The sequence below is a fragment of the Canis lupus genome, chromosome 13, assembly GCF_048164855.1.
Source record: "Canis lupus baileyi chromosome 13, mCanLup2.hap1, whole genome shotgun sequence".
Lineage (NCBI taxonomy): Eukaryota > Metazoa > Chordata > Mammalia > Carnivora > Canidae > Canis > Canis lupus.
The window spans coordinates 43,041,947-43,064,851 of NC_132850.1; positions in this window are offsets into that span (position 1 = coordinate 43,041,947).

Consider the following 22,905-nt stretch of genomic DNA (forward strand, 5'->3'; position numbering starts at 1 on the left):
GGCCACTGGCACCACAATCCCCAAAGTCAGTTCTAGGAATCAAAATTCTGAATTTAGAGTCCATAATTTTTACCTCTATTAGTGACATTTATTATCATGTAATCACAAAATGAATTGAGTCAGTCCCATTTTCAGCCTCACATTGTAACAGATGATATTTAAGTTGATGAAAATAAAAACTAAAAAAAAAAATAACGGTAATAATTTGTACAATATTAAAGGGGCACTGGGGCTTAAAATTCTGCCTTAGTTCTACCATTCATTCACTGGATGACCGATTCTGGGCAAGACTCTGATACCTCATGGGCTTTTACTTAATCATTTATAAAATAAGGGGAGAAGAAGTTAAAATTATTGACTGCCTCTTACATATGTTTTAGGCACTTTACGTAAGTTGGTTCATTCAATCCTCGTAATATTAGTAATTGATGGATCAGAGCCCACTTTTAAGGTTGAGAAAGCAGAGGCTTAAAGAAATTAAGAATTAGCCTAAAGTCCAAGGGAAATGAAAACAAAAATAAGCTATTGGGACCACATCAAAATAAAATGCTCCTTTATAGCAAAGGAAACAACAAGATTAAATGGCAACCTACTGAATAGGAGAAGATATTTGCAAATGACATTTCTGATAAAGGGTAATTACCCTAAATACATAAAGAAATGATACAACTTAGGGCACCTGGGTAACTCAGTTGGTTCAGTGTCTGTCTTTGGCTCAGGTCATGATCCCAGAGTTCTGGGATCAAGCCCCCCCATCACCTATTATTAGGCTCCCTGCTCAGCGAGGAGTCTACTTCTCCCTCTGCCTCTGCTTCTACCTCTGCCCCTCCCCCTGCTTGTGTGTCTCTCTCTGTCTGCCAAAATAAATAAATAAAATCTTAAAAAGAAAAGACATGACACAACTCAACACCAAAAACCCCCAAAGAATCCAATTAAAAAATATGCAGAAGACATGAACAGACATTTCTCCAAAGAAGACATCCAGATGTCTGACAGACACATAAAAGATGTTCAACATCACTCATCATCAAGCAAATGCAAATCAAAACTATAATGAGATAGCACCTCACATCTGTCAAATGGCTAAAATAAAAAACACAAGAAACAAGTGTTGGCGAAGATGTGGAGAAAAAAGAATTTTCTTGCACTGTGAAAGAACTACCCTATGATCTAGCAATCAGCCTACTGGGTATTTATCCCCAAAATACAAAAATCACTGATTCAAAAGGATACATACACCTCAATGTTTATAGCAACATTATTTGCAATACCCAAATTATGGAAGCAGCCAAAGTATCCATTGATCAATAGATGAATGGATAAAGAAGAGGCGAAATATATATATAAATATATATTATATATTCAGCTATAAAAAGAATGAAATTGTGCCATTTGCTACTATATGGATGAAGCTAGAGAGTATAATTCTCAGTGAAATAAGATAAATAGCATATGATTTCATTCATATGTGGAATATAAGAAATAAAACAAAAGGAAGAAAGAGAGAGAGAGAGAGAGAGAGAAACCAAGATACAGAGTCTTAACTATAGAAAGCAAACTGATGGTTACCAAGGGGGAGGTGCGGGGGGGGGATGTGTAAAATGGGGAATGGGGATTAAGGAGTGTACTTGTTGTCTTGATGAGCACTGGGTGATGTTTGAATTGTTGAATCACTATATTGTACACCTGAAACTAATATAGCACTGTATAAAATAAAAATAAACTAAAACTAAATAATCAAAATAAAATAATTTTTTAAATTGTTTAAAAAAATAAAAGAATTTGCCTAAAGTCATTCAGCTGGTGGGATTCACAGTGTCAAAGTTTATGTGGTTTAAATTTTCTTCCTTTCTTTCTTTCTTTCTTTCTTTCTTTCTTTCTTTCTTTCTTTCTTTTTTTTTTCTTTCTTTCTTTCTTTCTTTCTTTCTTTCTTTCTTTCTTTCTTTCTTTCTTTCTTTCCTGCTTTTCTATTACTGCAAATCTATAATTCCGGAATTTTAGAAGTACACAAAAGGATATAGTATCATTTTTATTCTATAAATTAGTGCTACTACCTAGGTGACCACTATGTTAACTTGCCTTTAACCTCAATCTCTTGGTAGTTCTCTTTGGATTCTGATTTAATAGTAAAATACAATGGAAAAGTTTTTATTCTTACTAACCAAAATTTAGATTTAGTCAACTGCATGATGGCTGCATATACTCTGCTTCATACAGTGGGTCAACGGTAACTCAATAAAGTGAAAACCTTGAATGCATTCCCTCAAGAGGTTAATGAGTGACAGGTATTAGGGAAGAAAATTTGATTATAGGTATTGTTTGCATGGTCTATTTTAATCTTGAAATATTTGAAAAGACTTAATCTAAAGACAAGAAGGGACTTGTTCATGGCAGTGGGTGTTTTCTACTCTTATGAATGTAATTTTGTCCTGCTGAAAATTCAGAAGTTGCTTTGTCCAAAAGGACACTGACATCTTATACTATGCTTTATTTGACATCTTATACCACATGCTAAACCACATGGGGCAAACTTCAAACAACTCAGCTATAGGAATGTATATCTGGTTTGAAAACTGAGGTCAGCTCCAGTGTGCTTCCTCATGTTGCTCTCAGAGGAGGTGAAGACATCTGTGAACACATCCTTTCATTGCTCTTTTCTTCTTTAATTTTTATAAAATGGCCATCAGATCTCCAGGCATTTATACATCTTCCATTACACCCAGAGATTACTGTCTCAGTGGTGGTTGTTTTGGGTATTAGTAACAAGGCCAAATATGGACTCTTGATGGCTTCCAGGAAAGAATATGAGTAGAATGGATCATTAGAAAAAGTTGTAAAGAAAAAAACAAGGAAAGAAAAGAAAAGAAAAAGTTGTAATTGATTGAGGAAAAGTTGCCTCACACCAGTCTCTGGGATAATTATGGTCGAATAATTTACTGACGTAAAAGTAAGATAAAAAGAACTGAGAACTTTCTTTCATACAAGGATACAAACTTATAGATGGTATTATCAAAGGCATAAACAGAAGCCCAGATTGTGCAATCATAAATTAGAAAAAAATATTATAACAAAGAAAGTGGGTGCCCATGTAAATTAATAAGTCAGGAGTTCCTCTAAAAGACCCCTTTGGTGTTCTCTAAAAATTCTAGTTATAGTTGTGTTTTAGAGAGTTTGCACTGCCCATTCCATCTCCTTAGAAAACTTTCAGATGCCCACAAGGCTCACTTCCTTAATCCTTCAAGTCTGTGCTCAAGTATCACCTTCTCAATGAGGACAACCTTGATCAGCCCTGATCAACTTTAAAACTGAAAGTACCCTTTCCTACTGCCCACTAGCTTATCTTTAATTTGCTTAACTTTATTTCTAGGGTATGGAAATAAACCCCTCTACCATTTTCCCTCCGTGAGAATGTCAGCTCCCAAGGGCAAGAATTTTGGTTTCGTTCACTGCTCTATCTCTGAAAGCAGTCAGAGTCCAGGTGTGGGAAAACCAGGTATAGGGCCGATTGCCTAGGGCAAGAGTCAAAAAGAGAGATAAGGCATAGGGACAGGACAGAAAGTAGGGTTGGAAAGAGTGTAGGTCAAAGGCAAACAAAGGGCAGCCAACAACAGTTTTCTGAAATAACGTGAGAGCTGCTGCTCTTGCAGTTATTAGTGGATAATTAAGAAGTTTGTGTATGTGGACAAGTGTTAGCATGTTTGGTGTACAGATAAGTACTACTACTACTGCCCATGGCAGATGGGCATCTGCCATGTTTTTGACTGCCCAGCAGCTGAATCACCACAGTCAGGACAGGCAAGATTAAGTTGTAGTAACAATTCCCCAAATTGTTGTGGTTTTAAGCAAGTATGTTGATTTCTTGCTCATTCCATGTATCCACCACAGGTTGGCAAAAAAAATTTTGCTCACTATATTCATTCAGAGACTTAGACTGATAGAAGCGTTATCTTAGCATGCTTCTATATTTTCAGAGGCAAGGAAAAGTGAGTTGGAGGAACCATATGCGGGCCCTTGGTGCTTCTGTCTTGAAGTGATATTACTCCCATTACTCCTATTTGATTGGCCAAAGCTAATCACATTGCTGAGCCTGAATCAATGGGGGTGAATAACGTGCTTCTCCCATTGGAGAAGCAGTGAGTATAAGTAACAATGAACAGTCTACCTCGTCCAGTTGTATAATTGGAAAATTACCTGACCGATGGCTCCTGTGGGAAAGTAGAGCCCGCGTCGTGCTTTAGAAATGAAAAATACCTGATAATTTGTCTTCCCAGGCTTCCTGCCCCAAACATATGCCCTGGGGTATGATTTAAACTGGGGTTATTGATATAAAGCAACATAGAAAGGGAGACTTCTTTCCGGCAAGGCTCTGGTGGCAGCAGCATCCGATCTGCAGGGACAGCCGTGGCAATCGTGCCAGTGATAACTTCCAGCATCGAAAGTGCAAGCTGAGGTATTCAGAGTCCCAGGGTGAGCAGTAGGGTATGCTTCCCTCAGGTATGCAGGGACATTCCAGGGGTAGTTATAGCTGTGGCTTCCCGTCATGCCTGTCCGTTTTAATTTTTTTTTTAATTTTTATTTATTTATGATAGTCACACAGAGAGAGAGAGAGAGAGGCAGAGACACAGGCAGAGGGAGAAGCAGGCTCCATGCACCGGGAGCCCGATGTGGGATTCGATCCCGAGTCTCCAGGATCGCGACCTGGGCCAAAGGCAGGCGCCAAACCGCTGCCACCCAGGGATCCCTGCCTGTCCGTTTTAAGGCCTAGTTCCGTAGCATGCCAATCAGTTTTGTGAGCTCCCCAATATCTTTTAAATTAATACCTTTGTATTTAAACTACCTCAATAAATCCCTCTTGCCCACACCTAAGAATCAGGTTAATACAAATGGTCTGAAAGAGCATGCACTCTTCCTGTCCTGTTTATCATAATATTTGCAAAACCTGAACAAAAACTGCTTTATCCAGGCCCAGGCTATAGGGGAAAAATATACTTCTTATCACTTTAAACTTAGCTGTATTTTTTTTTGTGTGTGAAGTTATTCATGAACATAAACTAAAAAAAAAAAAAAAAAAAAAAGAATGCCTACAAAGTATGAAAAGGAAGAATCTTCTCTCTACAGCCTCAGTTCCTTCCCCCACAACCAAGTTCTACTTCCTCAGTTGACTCTTTCCATATTTATTATCACATCTCTAGCAATGTTTTCTTAGTAACCTATCCCATATTACTTGCAGTAAGCAAGTACTGTTCTAAGCACTTGAAAAGTATAGCCCATGTAACAATCTTGTGAAGTAGATGACTATAAACCCAGTTTTCAGATGATAAAACTGAGATACAGATAAATAAACAATATGACCAAAGTCATATGATTATTAACTGGTGGTGGTGGGATTTTTTTTTTTAAGATTTTATTTATTTATTCATGAGAGACACACAGAGAGAGGCAGAGACACAGGCAGAGGGAGAAGTAGGCTCTCTATGGGGACCCTGATGAGGGACTCGATCCCAGGGTCCTGGGGTCACACCCTGAACCAAAGGCAAATGCTCAACCGCTGAGCCCCCCAGGTGCCCCTGGTGGTGGTGGGATTTAAACTCAGAGAGTCTGACTCAAGAGTCTGCACATGTAACTACTCTGCTATATTACACTGCTGCATACTTTCTATATTTGCATTCCGATTATTCAGTTTTAAATATTTATCTGTTAACGTCCCACATGATGGCTACCTCTTCCTCCCATCACACACCAGCGTATTTTCCATATCCCATCTTCTGGGGGCTGTAGGAATATTTAGTAATTGGTAGATCTAAATATATTTATAAATGAGCCATTAATTTAACTTCAGAATCTCTCCAACTTGTGAAAACCCCCTTTGGATACATTCAAACATATTAGGTGCTCTAAATATTTTGACCTTTTTGTAGATTGCTCTTAGAATAAAATAATCTGAGCAGATTATTCTCTACGCCTGGTCCAGAGCTGTTGTTTTGGATCTTTCCTCATAGGGAGATGATTAGTCTTCCTTTCCCTCCCTTATGTTAGATCTCCTATTTCTATAATCCTGTATCTTCTATTTTCTTAGTTCCTTATTTGTTTTTTAAAGACACTTCCTCTAGTAGCTTCCTGAGGAAGAGTACACGAGAGATCATTTATTAAAACTTTTCATTTTTGGAAATGCATTTATTCTGCATGCACTCAAATGATAGCTTGTCTGGGCCTAGAATGGCATTACTCCATTGTCTTTTAGCATTCCATGTTGCTTTCGAGAAGTTCAGTTCCATTCTGATTCTTGATCCTAATTAGTAAATGCCTGACATTACAAAAACAATCAAATACTTTTCTTAATTATTAATGTAGTTTGATATTTCTTTAAATTTACAGTGTATGCTGGTGCATAGTTATGATTTTTATTTATGGCTTGTAGTTCTGTAATAACCTGGCTGTGTTTCACATTATGGTTCAAATATGATCCTCCTCACTCTTATTGCTAATGCAGCTCTATATTTGTCCCCTCCCCCAAATGATTTTGTGTCTGGAGAAGCTCTGTCACTATTTTTTTTTTTTAACGTTCCCAGTAGAAAGTAGGAACTGTTGGCAGGGAGATGGGAAAGAAATGACTTCACATATCCAAGAAGCTGAAGGTAGGACATAGTCTACCTAGTTCAACTATTTTATTTTATGTAAAGAAAAAAATCTGGAAAATTTTAAATGATTTTTTTTCAGTTACATGGTAATATGTCAAGTGACTATAGAATTTATCATTCAAACCAGGGCACCTCTGAAAGAGTAGAAGTGGATGATATTAATAATTATATCAGAAAGGCAGATGTAAGTCAGGCAAACTAGGTCTGTTCTGGGCAAACTAGGACATATGATTAGCCTACGGTAATCATGGCATAACCAGTCCCAGAATGCTTATCTGCAGTGTTTTCCTCCTCTGTTGCTCCACTTTGTGCTAAACTGACTTACATCCAATCTCTGTTTAGTGGCTTCTTCTCTCACATCATTTTATTTTGCTCATATATTCCTTCATTTATTCTACAAATACTTATTGCACATTTGCCATCACCTCTGATCCTTAAAAACACTCCTATCCTTTTAAGTGATTAGTATTACACTCTGTTTAATAAATCCATGTGCATAAAGCCAGTAAAAATATTACAACACTACTGCCATAGAAGCTGATACTACCATATTTTAATCAAGAGATAAGTAGGTAGGTGAACTGTGACATTATTTGGTAACATACTACAAACGAACTATTCAGTGACACTTCGTATGAATTAGACACATAGCCAGCAAAGAGCGTGAGGGCTCAGCAGGTTTCTGTAAAGATACTGGCATACTAGTTCTATGGACATTTCAGGAGCAGCTTTATAGTATGCTCAAGGGACATGCCAACCAAGGATGGAGAATGAAATGAGGCCCAATGTAGAATACATGCAAATGTAGACACAAAAGCAAAAACAGTAACTTCAAAGTCCTAGCATCCAGTTGCAGGCTCAGGGTTACTTTTTTAGACTTTTTAAGAACAATTTTAGCTTCACAGAAAATTTGAAAGATACAGGGATTTACCACATTCTCCTTGTCCCAACACACGCCTAGGCCCTCCCACCCCCATTATCAACATCCCTTACCAGTGGATACATTTGGTACAATTGACAGACCTACATGGACACATCATAATTACCCAAAGTTCATGGTTCATGTTAGAATTTTCCCTTGGTCTTGTCAAAGATGATTTTTCAAGGCATAGTTTCTATTTTGATCATCTAAACATACAAATTAGAACTTCATATTATGAGAAATATCTGAAGATTAAAGTTAAACTTGTTCAGCTCTTTACTGGCAATTTAATAGAAATGCTAGTTAGATTCTCAAGCTGTTGCTGCCAATTGTTTAACAGAAATTATTTTTCATCTCAGGTTTGGATTTTAAAGCATTGCCATTCTTTAGATGAACACAACTGTAGTCGGTAGGTTTCATATGAAGAGCTGAGTTTGAAACTTCTACTCCACAGACCAGGTCTTCTATGGCTCTTAGGAAATGTGAACTGTCTTTTGATTTCAATCAATAAATATATTGAAATAGGATATAAAACAATGCAGTACATAATGTAGGTCTTTAGTTACTAGACAATGAGGTGTGAGTTTTCTGACTTTGCCATTTATTGCATCTTTTGGTAAAGTTTTTAACATTTCTAACTTCCAGGATCCTCAACTATAAAAAATGGAAATATAATACTTCCAAAGAAGGTTTGTTGGAAAATTCAATATAGCATTGGGCATAGTGTCCTTAGCACAGTACTTGACACAGTAAGTTCTTAGCCAGTGATACCCACAGTTTCTAATCCCCAAATTTTTATGCAAATAAGTAAGCACAGTTTTAAGATTTAATTGTTGATGTATGAAAATGTTTTGGTACTGTTCTCAAATAGCTACAGAACTCATAACCTCAACATGGCTGACAAGATCATTTGATTAGTGTCTGATGAAATTCAGACTGTATATTTCATCTTGGAAGGGGGTGTCAATGATGTAGTTTCAGGGCCATAGGTTATGTTTACAAGTAGATCCTGTTGTTGTGTGGGGATGTGTTGGCAGAAAGATGAAATAACAACAATAACAACAGTAACAGCTAAATATATATTGAGATATTGTCATTTGTTGAGAACTGAGTTTCATACTTCATATGCATCATGTTGGCTAAAATCAAAACATACGCGTGGTGCCCTGGGAAGGCCTGGAAACCTGGTAATGCTGTCAAGTTCTTGTAATCTAACACCAATCAAGCAAAGTCAGTGCTGCAGGCTTACCCAGGTAGTCAAGTAAAAACCGTGCTCCATTCAGCTCCGGAAGAATTGAGTAAGACAGTGAAGGAGAAGAAATGGAAATGCATCGTCTTCATAGAGTAGCTTCAGAACACTTAAATTTCTTAAGTTAAATAATCTAAAGCTTTTTTATTTTCCTGCAAGTAAATTATAATAAAGAAGTAACACAGTGTTAAATGAATGGAACTGCCATTATCTTAGAAAATAGATACATTTGGGGGAAACTAATATAAAGTTCAAATGAAGATGCTTAGAATCCAGGACTTCTGACATAATTGCTTTTAATTCTAAGCAAATATTTTTTTAAGATTTTATTATTATTTTTTATTTATTCAGAGAGAGAGAGACAGAGACACAGACAGAGGGAGAAGCAGGCTCCATGCAGGGAGCCCGAAGTGGGACTCGATTCCGGGTCTCCAGGATCACACCTCAGGCTGCAGGCGGCGCTAAACCGCTGCGCCACCTGGGCTGCCTCTAGGCAAAGACCTTAGTAAAAAATATAGATATACATACACATATGTATATTAATATTTTATTAACATATTAATATATTATTAATATATTAATCTATCATTTGCCTACATGAAGCCCATTTGACTTTCCATTTTTGCTATTGTTTTTAAGGTAGAAGCCATTTTTCTCCCTTTTTCTAAATTCACCAATTTCACAAATATGAACTTGTTTAAATCTAACTCCCTTTTCTCTCCAGCACAGAGGTCACATGAGAAGACCAGAAAGAAAAAAAAAAAAGAAAAGAAAAGAAAAAGATTTCAGAAAGCACAATTCCTTTGAGGAGTCACTGTGCCTGCTGCAAAATTATTTGAATGAAAAGATTTTCTTTTTGGAGGTAAAACGACAATTAAGGTCGACCTCCTCCGTTCAAATTAAAAAAGAGAAAAAGGAGTGTAATGAAGAATCTGACTCCTTCCTCTAATTTTACAAGTTCAATGGTAATCTAACCGTGCCATTCATTTACAGAAACCATTAATTTTACTATGTGGCTGAAAGTAGTAGGCCTCAGCTTTCATTCTCTTGCTTCTCCCCTCCCTTAGTCTTTGTATGTGCACCTGTTCAGGCCACTTTAGCATCCCATTTGTAAAACTTTGGATAATCCTCTGGCACTAACCCTGGTGTGATAATACTTCTGTTATTCAGCAGCCTAATTACAAAGGACAACACAGATAAAACACTCCAGTCCTATTTTTAATAGCTGATTTGCCAATTTCTCCAAGCTCCAAAGAGAATGGTCTCCAAATCTTGCTGGATTTAAATTTAATCTGAATTTGTTCAACACATGGAACTCCAATACCTCAGAGCAGACCTTTTGTTGTTAGACCTCCAGACACCTCACTCTTTCTCCCACCTTCCCTTTACTTTAATAGTGATGTTAGGAATCTATTTTTTTAGAATATAATTTAATAATGTAATTGGAGCATTTTTAAGCATTCTTCAACATCCTCTGGAGACAACTACTGACATCCCCCAATAACAAAACAATCAGAGACTTGGGGCTTAAGGCACCAAAGGGTTACTTTACTCAATTAAGCTAAATGAAAGATGAGCTAGTCACACCTCCCAATTTAACAAATTCTTCTGAGGGCAGTATCTTCAGAACTGGAGTTCAGTAAAGCAAAATGTGTCTAGTATTTCTTTTCTGGTTTAAGACGGAAAAAAGAAAGGATTATTTCTAATGCATGACAAACCTAAGGAAAGGATCATTACTTCAGTACAAATAAGCCTCCCAGCATCTGGGTACTTAACTCCACTTCTTTGATCTAGAAATGGGACTGGAGATCTGGCAATAAGAGACAATCTTATGAGTTCTGGATACTTCCTGGTCAGCTGGAGAATATCCTGAAATTTTGAGGGACTGACTAAATCTCTCCCACAAAACATGTTTTGGGGGGTTTCATAGGGCACTGTGCAACCACAGGGCAGCCCTTACCACCTTCTTAATCCCTTGATTTTGAAACCCCAAGTAACTCAAGGGAAATTTAATACATATGTTTCTGATTCGTTTTTGCTGCTTCATCAAAACCGTGTTTCGCAAGAGCGATTTGATATCTAGAGAGACTTCTTAGTCTTCTTTCTAAGCCTTTTATTTTGCTCCAGGAAATCACATTTTCTTTGCGTTCAGCAGAATTGGAAGCAGGGGGGCCTAAATTTCGCTCTAAAGGTCATACTCACAAAATCAGGAAGTTTGGATATTGGCAAAATATATTGTTCTACTCTGTATGATAACAGACAGATGCAAAACCTGGCAAGTGAAAAACTCAAGGATGTTATCTGAAGGAGGGCAGCAGAAGTTAGTTTCACCTACTATTCCACTTAATAATTTCAACAACATGTGCATTCCTGCATTCCTAAGATACTAATTGTGGTGTATTCAGTGACAGAAGGCTAATAAAAACAGTCATCCCATTTTGCACAGGGAAATGCATGTCATAGACTTCAGTGATTCTGATTTTAGTCTAAAATGACATTGTAATTCATTTAAAACACCAGCTATACTTGAGTCATATAACCAGTTCCTGGGTCACATAACACTGATGAAAAATAATGTAGGAAAAAATATGTAGAAGAGACATCGTCTTTAGATCATAGGAGAGCCCATTAACTATGGAGGATTTTAAGGCTTTAAGAGAAAAGCTGAGTTTGAGATTTGAGTTTTTGATCAATCACTGAAACTCTCTAAAAAATTGATAATAAATGAGTAACATCAAAGCAAAGCCAGTTATCTGTGAGTAGTTTATAACATACTGATATGTAATAACAATATTTACTGAGAACTTATGGTTCAGACACTGTGCTAATTATTATATATGAACTACTGTATTCAATTCTCACATAGTCCTGTGAAATGGGTACTATTATTTTTACACTTATTTTTTTTTTCTGATGAACAAAACCAAGTCGAACAATTTAAGGGGAAAAACACTATCAGGTCAAGGATGGTGATTTCAGTCATCTCTTACATTAGTGAAATATTTTTATCCGACAGGACATGATTAATATATTCAACTTTATGAATAACATAAAATTTGCACATAAATACTCTAGGTAATGTAATGAGTTAGATGTTATGAACCAAAACCAGATATTATATCTATTACCACAGTCTTAAATACTGCAAGGTACCTTTTGTAGCTTTATGTTTGCCTAGTTGACCTTGCCAAAATGTCCTTCCCTGCCTAACTGGGAAATGTGTGTTACTTGTCTAACATTTCCCTGGGTCTGGTAGTTCTTTGATACTTAGGGAACATGGAAAGTGGAATGGGACTCACAAACACATCAATTTTTCCTTAATAAGGAGTTCCAAGCTTAGAATGTTAGGAGAATTTTCCATGAGGAACTAGTACCTCAGTGCTACTCCTCTGTGAAAGTGGATGTTGAATTCTAGAGAGCGCATTCTAGATCTATTTTTTATTGTTGTTATCCAACATAGCACAGTGCATAGCAGGTAGCAGATTCTTGGCAAGTTTTTGTTGAATGAAAGGATGAATATATGATTACATAGGAAATAGAAGCCTTTGTATTTCCTAGCCATGAATTGGACATTAATAGAAAATACATATGAGGTAGCTTGTGATCGGGGTCCGTATGGTCTCTGCTTCAGTATAAACTTGTATGTGAAGAATTTAACCAGTTGGCTTATTCTGTTTGTTGAGCAGGAGCTACGTCTTTCCTCTTATCCCAAAGCACCACTAGAGGCAAGAGTTCTGGGGTGGAGTTTGTGGTACCTACCTCCCAGATGGCCCTTGGTGATTCTCTCCTTTCACATTTTTGCCCCTGTGTAGTCCCCTCCTCTGCTGAGTAAGGCTGACCCGTGCAACCAATAAAATATTGAAGAAAGAGTGGTATACGACTTCCAAGACTGGATCAGGAGAGACATTATGGCTTCCACCCTGTTCTCTCTTACGGAACTGTGGGAAGCAGTTGCCATGCAAGAAGACACTCAGGCAGCCCCATGGAGAGATCCATGTGATGAGACAGTGAAGGGACAGTGGGACAGCCGTGTGAGCGAGCCATCTTCAGAACACATGTCCCAGCCTTGCGAGCTTCAGGTCACTGCAGTGTTGGTTCACATCTTAACAGCAACCCCATGAGAGACCCCTGAGCCAGAACCCACTCATCTCACTTGTTCCTCAGCTCCTGACCTACAAAAACTGTGAGACAATAAAAAGTTTATTGTTGCCCTCAGCTGCTAAATTTTGAGCTTAAGGTCTTTTGCAGCAATAGCTATAAAGAGTCATAGACAGTGACAGAGTCAGTGTCATTTAAGAAAATAAATATATGGGATCCCTGGGTGGCGCAGCGGTTTGGCGCCTGCCTTTGGCCCAGGGCGCGATCCTGGAGACCCGGGATCGAATCCCACGTCGGGCTCCTGGTGCATGGAGCCTGCTTCTCCCTCTGCTTCTCCCTCTGCCTATGTCTCTGCCTCTCTCTCTCTCTCCTCTATGTGACTATCATAAAAAATAAATAAATAAATAAATAAATAAATAAATAAATAAATAAATAATATCAGTTGGTACCTCTTTCCATTACTTATCTTTTTCGACTTATGTTGGTCCATCAGAAACCTGTTAATGAGACTTCAGTCTTCCATATAAGGAGTAGGCCTAACAGTATCTTTTCCTAGTGATGTTTCACACGGTCTGGGTGCAACTTATGGAGATTTTATTTATTTGTGTGTGTGTGTGTGTGTGTGTGTGTGTGTTAAAGGATTCCAGTGATTTTGATTCATAATGAAAGTAATTCTGACACATCATGGAAATTGGATTCAGGTGGCAGGTCTGCCCTGTGACAATGGTCAAGACATTTAGCTGTCCAAATTATAAAATTGCAAAACTTTCATGAATACAGTAGATTAATCAAACACAACCAAGCCTGAGGAGGGTAATCAGTATTCCTAAGACTTCAAATGTAGGCATGTGGCACTTCAGCCTGGCCTGATTGACCCAAAGAGATTTTTGTTTTAAGGTGAGCACACGTGCAGTATTTATCCACAAGGTCTCTGGTCTGTGGTTGCCACCACAAGTCGCATTAGAAGCTGGCAGAGCAGCTGGCATGACTCCCAAAGGACAGCAATGTAACAGGACATCAGTGCAGACAAAGTACATTTCAGAGATTACCTATCAACAACTGAAGTTTTCATTTTCCATGGCTTGTTTGGAGAGAGGAGGGTCTGATGTGTGAGGGAGGGAAATTCAAGTGTTCCTGGCATCAGCTCGATTTCTTAGCTCCATGGACACTGGGGAAATGAATGGCTGTGGCACCTTGTGACATCAGGTGGGATTGGGGGGGTGGAGAGGCAGTCACCATTAAATTAAGTCAAGTCATGGGGCACTTCAGACAGTGTGAATGCCACCTATAAGAAACATGGGAAGAACTTGTGTTATAAGATAGGCAGTTGGAATCCTTTCTGCACCACTTAATGGACATATGCCTTTGGGTAAATTATTTAATTACTTTAAGTGTCGTTCTTTGTAAATGGACCTAAAAAAACAATGTGTATCTTAAGGAGGTGTTGAAGGATGTGGTAATTCACATAAAGCATCAAGTATAGCACCTAGCATATTGTGCCATCTAAATGATATCCAATATCATAATAATTATGATTACAATTTCATTCATGACCCAAGAGGTTTGAAGACAGTGCTCTGGGAATATAAAAAAGGTTTGGGGGTAGAAGGGGGGGAGATACCTACATTTCAACTAGGAGTTATAGAATATTCATTTAAAAAATTCTGTCTCTAAACCAGGCCAGAGAGAAGTCTTTCACAACTAGCAGGGCAGAATGCTAAAAAGCAATGTATGATTTTTGGAAGTCTTATTTCACTGGGACCAATGGATAACTTCTGTTCCTGAAAGGGGAGGGTGCTTCCTGTGAGAGACAGTAATGTCATTATTCATGCAGTAAACCAGCCCACTTTAACTGCCGGTCTTCACAATGCCTACAAGTGTAATAAAAAAAAAAAAAAAAGAATACAAAAAAACCACTTGCTTCCTTTTTTATGAGTATTGACATTCTTGTGCAGTATTAGGAGAGCTAATTTAGCTTCCAGTTCTAAGAATTTTTGAATCTATAGCCAGTAATTATTGGCATTCAGAGGTACAAAAGAGGAAAACAAAGCTTGCAAATTCTAGCACATTCATGTGGGATTGGGAGCTGAATTAGGATCCTCACACCCCATTGAATGATCAGCCCCCCTATTAGAGCCTTATTAACATGGTAATGATTATATGCCAGCTATAGGCAGGCAGCCGCACCTGTCAAAAACTACCCCGATTATCCTGTTCATTGAACTGTCTGGCTCTTGAATCAGTGTCTCAGGTTTACTTCTCTGTGAAGTTTTTTTTTCCTCTCTTTTTTAAATAAAAAAAGATACAAGAACAAACATCTCTTTGGGGTCACAGAACACTCTCAGAGTCCATTATATCCTTTCCTCATTTTCTGTTTTTGTATCTGGTCTGGCACTATGATAGGAGAGCTGTCCTCTCTTTGGTTTGGGATAGAAACAGGAGAAAGAAACCAAAGAAATGTAAACTCTCATTCAAACAAAAAATTCTAGTGTCAGTAAAAAATAATGTAAATCTGTAATTAATCTGTAAACTGGGATTAATCAATTGTCAGTTATAAGTACTGTGATTAAGGCTTAGATTCTTGTCATTCATGCATCATTTGCCAACCCTAGAGATTTGTTGTCCTTGATTTAAAAGATATTTTGGGCCAGCATCTTACCTTTTGCCTTTAAAAACCCACAGAACCCACATGCTTCATTTGAAGTCTCTTTTTTCCTCCAAATGAACCCTATCATTGAATGCACAGCATTGTTTTTGTTTTTGTTTTTTTTCTTACAAGACTAAATTCTGCCCTTACTGGGAGGAAAAGTGTCTTTAAAAGTATTTCATCTAGTGATTTGTCAAATTCCATAATAGGAAATAATGTGGGGTGGAGAGAGCACTGAGGGGTTGGATGTCATCAATAGGACTTAGGACAGATACTACAACGCTCACCGGTCAGAGCACAGGGGGAAAGTCAATGTACCAAGAAAAGCAGATTTTTGTTTGTTTGGTTTGCTTTTGTTTGTTAGATGACAGCTTCCTCTGATTCCTAGCATTTCTTGGGGGGTAGGGGGCATCATGAAGGATTCTGGTTTCCTACAAAAGCTACTGAACTGCAGGGATTTCTGTTACTTATCAGCCACAAGTGCAAGCCCCCCGGGGAGGAGAGCAGGAGGGTCAAGAGTTTTTCTTATCATCTGCCTTTTGGTAGAACCTCCCCCTAGAGGTACTTTGCAGATGCAGGAAGCTAATAATAGAAAGAGACTCAGATTCTTTTTACACCTTGTTTTCTTAAGTTGCAGGAAGAAAAATATAATTCAAATTTAGGATTCTGTGACACTATTCCAGCTGAGAGGCCCTTGGGTTGCCAATCACTTTAAATATCACAACCTGAGAATATTCACGGCTAGGGCTGCTAACCGAAATCTTAATTATACTGAGCTGCTGTTTCTATTACTGTAACAACAAAAGGATGCATTTTTGTCACAGCAACTCACGACTGATCTGAGACACTCTTTCTCAAAAACGCTATTTATTGAATACCTTGGTCATTCTTGTCTCTCCAACACCCACTGCAACCTACTTTGTCCCCAGGATTGATTATCATGGAGTGCCAGCTCCACACCTTTCTTGCCGCAATATCTAAAGAAGGTTGTATTATGGGATAATGACATATTGAAATAATTGATTACTATGCCGCCAACATTATTACCAGCATATCTTAGTGGTCAAGTCCTGTTCATACCCCCAAGTGCCCTGACCTTGTTCTAGCATGAACAACTCTTGCCTCTCTGTCCAGAATCATCTGGCCTGACACCTTTGTGATGTGTCACCATCCTGGGTCTCCTCCTACTTCCCTTCTCTTTTCTTTTCACACTTTCCTTGTTAGCAATTGATTTTCTCCTGCAATTCCTTGTAATCTCCTCTGAAAAGACAGCCCCAAATTTCAACCTCAAGCAGAGACTTCTGCAGTCATTCATTCCCTATGTGTAGTGTCCTCTTCCCTCAAGGATGTCTCAGGACTACCCAGCTCAGCTTGACCATTTCTGAGTTAATTGTTAAACCCGCTCCCATTTCTGCAGTGTTCTCTTCTGCTATCAATCACCCATTAGCCATCGATATTCAAACCCTCTAGCATCTTACAGCAGGATATTCTGATGAACTAGACAGTGTGTCACCCCACCCCCTCCTCTACCCATGCTTCCACATGTACGTTTTGTCTTACAAAAACCACCATTCACTGGGCAGTAAAGGAGTGTCCCAGGAGAAAACAATCTTGGGTCTTCAAGCTCAAAACCAAGATTCCAAGAGAATTCAGTGTGTAAACACTGAATTTGGAGAAATTTCTGGTAAATTCTGGCTTCTCTATCCACATCAGCTAGATGAGGATGTCTTCGGTTGAAGGGAAAAATGAGAGGACCAGAGGTATAAATAAGGAGAGAAGTCTGTGGGCTCTAGGACAAGGAGGCCAGGACTGATGACATTCAGGGCTCACAACTTCCACTTCCATGGATGTCATCCTTAGCCAGTCCTGGCAGTCCTGAGGAACTGGGCCAGTGCTCATGGTGGAGATTCATCTCAGTGTACGGTGTCCATGGCCATGCTGGGCGGCTCCATTAGGTGGTCCTTAGAGATGATATCTGGTGCTCATCTATGGATAATAACCAGCCGAAATGACTTGGGACTTAGGACATAGAAATCCTAAAAGACTCACTGTGACTTACCAACTTTCTGTGTGTGGGCATCCTCCTGTCAATGACTTTGTAAACCTCTCCCTCCCAACTATCCCTTGAGATGGAGAATGGGCTCTGTTCTGCATTTTACAGAGACCATGTGGTGTGAGAGGAAAAGTTCAGGTCTTCCTCTTACTCAAGGCAGTCCTGGGAGAAACAGCCCACCCTACAATCTCTTAAATCTGTGACCTTATTTCTGCTTTGCCTACCACTAGCTTATATGAGGTCTTTATTACTTTCTTACTTATGCTGGATGTCATTGGTCTTTCCTCCTCCCATTGTCTTGCATGTTGGGTCCCTTCAAGTTACTTCCCTGTTGAAATACCATGAGTGGTGCTCTATTTCATACTGAATCAAGTTCAAACTCCTCTTAGGTCTTATATACATAGGTATAAAAATCAGTCTCACCTCCTATAAACCTCAAAGGGAACCATCCATTCCTGGCTCTCTTTGAATTCATAGGCCACAGAGGTTACTCCTTATTTCAGCAGATTTAAGTTCCTTTCACTCCTAGAGGCCCATGTAATTCATGAGTCCTTTCCCCAAATATCCTCCTCCTACAGTAAAAGCTAGAAGTCATCTCTTCCTCTTCTGACTCTTCACAGCACTTTATCTGAACCTTTTCTGGCCCCTTTCTCTTTAAATATTCCATATGTACACATTTTATTTACCTCCTAGAATGTACATTTCTTGAGGGCAGGAGCAAATTATGATCATCTCCAGAGAGCTCAAGATCTTGCCTGCTGCATAAGATTCAAGATGCATACTTGTCAGAGGAAAAATAATTTTTTATTAAATATCTGTGGCTCTGTTATGCATCTGGTTGCACTGAAGTGTTGTTAATGTGTTCTGAAGTAATTTCCTAGTAAAATTGCTTAATATTCAGTGCAAAAAGTTGAAAAAAAGTAAAAAACTCTCAAAATTAAGCAGTAAAGTTAATTTTACTATTTTATGAATGGATTCATATCAATGTTTTAATTTTTTTTAATGGTAGCGTTTTTATTTTTGCTTTGTGCTCCAAATCTTTGATTCTTTTTGACTCCACTCTTTCACACTCCAGAATCCATCAGAACATTATTTCACAATATATCCAGAATCCCGATCATTCTTACCACTTCTACTACTTACTTTGGTTTAAGCTGCCATCAATTATGCTACCATATATCTATATATATCTCTCTCTCTATTTATGTGTGTATATGTGATATATAACGTATATGAAACATGATATAATGTATATAATATATATAACAAATTAACTGTATTTCATATCATATATTTTATATATACCATGTATTATATATAATTATATGTATTATATCATATTATAATCACCACCACCTAGATTACTATAATTGCTCCCTAACTAGGCCCTTGTCCCTACATTTTATTTCAATACAGCAGCTGAAGTGATCCTGTGAAAATGTAAGTCAGATCATGTCACACCTCCTTTCAAGACTCAGTGGCATCCCCTTTCACTCAGAAGAAACTGTGTTCTTATGGTGGTCTACCAGGCCTTCCCTGTTCTGCCTCCAGTCCTGCCTTACCTGGGACCTCTTTTCTTACCACTGCATTTCCTGATGGCTCTGGTCTAATCACACTAGTCACACTGGTGTCCTTGCCGTTCTTGAGCAGCCCAGATATTCTTGTGCCTTAGAGTCTGTACCTGACTGTCCCTCTGTCTGGAACATACCCTCCCAATTTGTACTGACATCTCATTTCCTTCCAGTTTCTGATTAGATGTCACTTTCTTTATAAGAAAGATCTGTTCCCAACAACCTTGTTTAAAATTATAGTTGCTCAGGGAGTCCCGATTCCCCACACTTATCACCTCCCAACATACAACATAATTCACTTATTTTATTTCCTGTCTTTCTTCACTAGAACGGAAGTCCCACAAAGGCAGATTTTTATGTTGTGTTCAGTGGTGTATCCTAAGACCTTAGATCAGCTTCTAATATCTAGTAGCTGCATCAGTAGGTGGTGTAAAAGAAGGGTACTATATTAGGCCTTCAAAGGAAGGTCTCTACAGATCCTCTGGTCTTGTAGCTCCTCACTTAGTGGTCTCCAAATGTCATAATAGCATCTCTTAGCACTTTCCATCATCTTAAAGAAGTCTAGTAAAAACAAACACTTGACTATGATAAAATTGTCTAGTTCTGTGGCTCCCAAACTGTATGCCGGGACCAGGGTCATCATCTACATCTTGTCCCATTTACAATGTACTTCAGCAGGCTTTCTCCCTATGTCTGCAAGGAGTCTATGGAGGGATTTTTGAGTACATTAGATTTTGATGGTTATATGATCATTTTACCTGTGCTCTAGTGAAAAGTGTGCTTTCCTCCCCTTGCCCTGTCCTATGGGCATTCTGTAATCTTGGAACATATTAAAAAAAAGGCATGCTAAATTGAATTATATAGTGACCATTCCATCTACAGAGTATATTTCTTAAGCTCAGATGTACATTGATGATAATAAACCCAACAGAGAAGTTAGTAAAACTGCTTAGTTCACAGAAGGGAGGGATCACTGCTGGTTAATGCATCAATGCTTTAAAAATGGACTGTGTTGAACAGGTGTGCTTGGACATGACTTTATTTCACAGAATGTCTTGTGAATGTTAGAGAGAATATAGCTCTAGCTATACCCAGCACTCTTAGTTAAGAGAAAAGTTAGAAAAGTTTGATTAAGAAGTCAAAGCCTTAATCATTTTTTATGCAGCTCATGTGTTAGGGTTTGAGGACAAGAATATTTTGAATTTCATCCTTGACCACAGAAACACCAGTCTTACTTACCAAATCCAAGTCAGCAATCTAAGAAAAGTCTTGAATTAATAACTAAGTATCTAGAGTTGTATATAGAATAGTTTCAAAACTGAAAAATGAGAAAATGCAGAAAAATGCCTGCTTCTTTAACATCTTGCACTCCACAGATGGTCCCCTGGCCAACATAATTTTCTCTCTCATTTTGATGATATGGGCTGGAAAATGTCTCAACCAAATTAAGCTAATGGAGATCAGTGTGTGGTATGTGCCATTAATTTGAAAAACAAGGAGATAGATAGAGGAAAGACAAGGTAATGATTTGTGACAGGGGGCCCCAAATTTGATTTAAACAATTCAATTACCCTTTTTAAAGTCCCCCAAAGAAATGTGCTGCAAAGCTCTCCATTCCCCACCCATGCAGACAGGGACACAAAAGCTGCTCTTAATAACAGTTCTATATTACTTCCTCTGCGACATGCTGTGGGGATTGCAAGATGAGAACAAAACAAACTCCGATGTATTCCGTTGTAAAATATTAGAGGTGGTCAGGCAGCAAAGGGATGTTTTTGCAGGGCTTGGAGAACAGAGGATGGCAAGTTGCATGGAAACAGTCTCCTTTGTGGCACCCTGCTGGGGACGCTGGGCCAACGTTCCCAAAGTAGCTCTGGCATCACGAGAGATTTATTTAAGGAAATTTCCATCTGCAACAGCCCAAAGATGCGAAGTAAATTCAAACTTCAGCCCTGGCCTCACAATGGGAACCAATGGAAGCAAGTCTAGGACACAAGCTCTTAAAAGAAGCTCAAACACTGGTTCAATGGCCCTCTAGCTCCCCTAATCTTGGGCAAGTTTGTTAGCTTTCCTCTGTGATTTTCATCTACCATATCCTAAAGTCCAAAATTTGCAAGGTTTGTTGATGGAGTATAATATTCCAAAAACGTTTAACAGGCTGATCACTTTTGTGGCACCAGAAGATTGAAAATATAAAGGCATAGTTTCACTTGTTGATGAACTTGTGACATTCATTCTTAACTCAATATATAATTGTCACTTATCTACTACCCTTATATGTGCTGAGTCAATCAAAATAAGCAAGAAGTAGAAAAGGCTTTCTAGCAACTTTGAGTATAGCAAGAGATGCAGACACACAAGCCAGTAGCTTAGAAATCTGGTAGGTATAATGACAATCTGGTAATCTGGTAGGTAGGAAAGAGGTATGTCCAAGAGTATACAGAAACTGGCTGCAATAGGCACACAGGGGCTTGAAGGATGAGTTGAGGGACTCAGGATCCTTATCGCATTGATCATTGCCTACTTTTTCAAATACAAAATAAAGGCTCTTTTCGGGAGAACTTTGGAAGAATGGAAAAGATATTGTCTCCAAGCACATTGTATTCTTGTATTGATTCTTTTAGCTTTAAAATATTAAAATATAAGGCATTTTCTGCCGTGGTATGAAGTGCTGTATCTGGAGAATCATTTTTAGTGCTTCTGTATTTCAAGAAAATGTGACCAGTTCTTAATCATCTGATTATCAGAACATTGCATAAACGGGACATGACAATTTGTAGACAATCTCATTTCTATGTACTGGGAAAACAGATGGAATTATTCAGGAATAACAGAATATATACATCCTTTGAGTAGATAAACCTATCTAATTAGTGCAGTCTCCCCTTTGACCAGAGAGTTCTCTCTTTCCCAAACTATGGAATATTTTTGTATCAACAAAAACAAGTTACCCACTCTTGCCACATCTGCAATTTCTGCTACACTCATAGTATATTCTTAGCCCAATTCTGTACATTGCATGTAATTTTGTTTTTCTCTTGGATAAGGAAATCAAACCTTGGATGTCTGTGCTGTTTAGATCCCCAAGGCAGGAGGCCATAGGACTGGTGTCCTGCCTTTGGAGCCACACATGCTATGCCCACAGGACTGGCCCAAACTTTGGCGGGCAATCTTGCCCACAGAATCGGTGTACTGATGATGAATGGCTGTGAAGGCTTTGTGATTGCTCAGGCTCCTTTGTGGGACTGGACAATGGAGGAGGACACAAGTCTGGCTCAGGAGAGCAACGGATAAAACTGCTGGGCAGAATGGCGGGCTCCTGCCGACAAGACCACTTGTTGACATTGAAAGGATTTCACAACAAGTGAGCAGAAACAGAAACGATTCTGTTCGGCAGAGCTATTAGTTGCAACGTGTGGCACCGGAGCGGTCACTCCCGATGTGTTTCCTCACTAATGAGCTCTGAATGCCCATTAAACTGGGCTGCCATAGGCCCAGAGCCACCCGGACAATGGCATGCATGAATGCCTTCCCCTGTTACTATTGGTTGGCCCAAGGAAGAAACAACTGGTATCACTCAAATTTAAACAGAGTTGACAGTACAGTTAAATGATCATTAATTAGAGTTTGTGGGCAGATAAAGACTCAGAGCCATTTATAATGACAAGATAGGTTAGTGTGACTCACTCGGGAGCATAACCCAGTCTGGTCCTGCCCTATTTCTTGG